Genomic DNA, 2,590 nt, shown 5'->3' with positions numbered 1-2,590 from the left:
TATTAATAACTCTTAGTTTCTCTGCTCTAAGGCTCTGCCCTAGAATATAGAGCTTTCCTCTAATAGCTCTTTGGGCTTCTTGTTCTGTAGTAAAAGCTACGCAGGCGGATCCAAAGTTTTGGTTTCCTCTTCTGGATTCTAGTGTTAGCCAGAAGGGGTTGCCTACTACCTTTAGGCTGTAACGATGTTACAACTTCGCCAAGTATTGAGCCAATCCCAGAGCTGGATCGGAGGAAGTACCTGCCGCCCTTCATCAGCCATTCGCCCGAGGTCGGATCCGAATTCGGACCCGACTAGGATAGGTATATATTGAGACACTCCCTGTAGCTAGCTCTGTAGACTTTTGATATCCTTTCGTACAAGGCCTATAGGTGGCTTGTTGAATCTAGGCTCTTTGTGATCCCACGCACTCCCATATGCCTCTGAGTGATCCTACGACCGAAACAGATCCGACCTGCCTTACCTGCGCCGTTACAAATAGTGTATTAGGAAGTATGCAACTTTACTTAATAGAATCTTAATAACGCAAAGCTAGTAAGTATATTACTAAAACGAAGTAGTAGAGCTAAAGAAGATAGTAGCTAACATAGGTATTAGACTAAACAACCTCGCATATAACCCTAAGAAGATAGTTTTAAACTATTAAACCTAGAATAAGGATAGAAGCCTAAATCAATACTATAACTTCTAGATAGAGATTACTAATAGCTTTTTAACTAACGTGGTTCACAAGTGAGTCGCTAACCCAAGCGAGTCGCTAACGCCCCACCAGCCCATCAACTTCATCACTATAACGCGTGATGTCTCAACAACGCAACTGTCTATTAATATATTCTAAATCTAATCTTTAACTTGCTCTTTTTAACGTCTAGTCGCAACGTGTTTAGAGTGTAAACTGTGCTGCTACTATCTACAACGTCCTACAAAGAACTCTATCTGATTAACGCGCTAGAAAGCGCCCTTGACGCGACTGCGAGCCGAAATCGAAGCGTCTAGATAAGCTAGAAGAGGAGGCTATAGTTAAGCGTATTCTTGAAGAGTCTACGCGAGGATTTGCGCCTACAAAGCTTAACGTTCGAGTAATAGCTAATAAACTATTAGAGGAGCGTGGTGGCAACCCTGTTAGCAAGAACTAGGTTGACAACTTTGTTAAGCGGACTCCTGAGCTCCGTACGCGCTAGAGCCGTCCCTATAATCACTAGCAAGCCGCCTACGAGGATCTAGTGGCTATCCAGCACTAGTTCGACTTAGTCCAGGCGACAAGGCAGAAGTGGGGTATTGTAGACGACGATATCTACAACTTTAACGAGACTAGCTTTATAATAAGCAAGATTTTATTATAGTTAGTTATTATAGCATTAGAAGGATATAGGAAAAAGAAGCGGATATAGCTAGGCAACTATAAGTAGGTTACTGTGATCTAAGGCGTGGGCGCGTTGGGTCGCTGAATACTACCCTTTGTTGTCTTTGCGGGGAAGGTGCTTATTAACGTCTAGTTTAAGGATTTGCTTGCTGACTAGGTTCTTGAAGTTAGTCCTAATAGCTAGACGAATAATTAGCTTAGTCTTGCTTAGTTAGAGCACTTTAATACCTATATAAAGAGCTCTACTGTGGGTAGGTATCAACTGCTTATTATTGATAGCCATAAGAGCCACTGCTCTGTCAATTTCCAAGATCTTTGCAAGGAGAAGAATATTATGCTTCTCTGCATGCCTGCGCACTCGTCTCACCTATTGCAGCCCCTTGACGTCGCCTGCTTCTCGCCGTTAAAGCGCAAGTATGGCGACGCTATTTCAGGCTTGGCACGCAACCGCACCCACTATATCAGCAAGGAGACCTTCCTACCAGCCTTTAAGACTGCTTTTGAGCAGTCTATTACGAAGGAGAATATCCAAGCTAGCTTTAGAGGCGCTAGTCTAATCCCACACGACCCACAGGCTGTGCTATCTAAGCTTGATGTGGTGGTGCAGACACCTGTACAATCACCGCAACAGGTAGCCGCCTGGCAGGCGCAGACACCACGCAACGCGCGCGAAGTTAAGTCTCAAATTGGTCTCATTTAAGAGAGCGTGAGAAAACGCCATAGGTCTTCTGCTAATTCACTCACTAAGCAGATCGCGTAGCTAAGTAAGGGGGCCTAGCAAATGGCACATAAAATGACGCTTATGATGGAGGAAATGGGTACGCTTTAAGCGGCTCTTGACGAGTTGAATAAGCGTAAAAGCCGCAAGCGGCGATACGTACGGATAGAAGAGACTCTTACTGTAGGCGAAGTACAAGAAGTATTAGCTGAACAGGCGGGTAGCAGTTGTGGTGATGGTGAGAGTGCGTCGAAGAGGGTGCGAGGAGAGCGGCGGTGCGGGCGTTGCAAGCAGACTGGACACAACGCTCGTACCTGCGTAGTTGAGATAGATAGTGCAAGTGATAGTAGCAATTCTAACAATTAATTTAGTGTATCGCAATAGTTTATTTTTTTTGTTCCATTAGAGTCTAGTGAGCTCGAGGCTATGTAAGACTTTGGCCGAGGCCGTTCTAACTAGATTTATTACAAATACGAGTTTGTGCTTGAAGTGTGTCTGTGGTGCTTCGG

Source organism: Exserohilum turcica (genome assembly GCF_000359705.1).
Source record: "Exserohilum turcica Et28A unplaced genomic scaffold SETTUscaffold_3, whole genome shotgun sequence".
Taxonomy (NCBI): Eukaryota; Fungi; Ascomycota; class Dothideomycetes; order Pleosporales; family Pleosporaceae; genus Exserohilum; species Exserohilum turcicum.
This window is presented reverse-complemented; position numbering follows the sequence as displayed.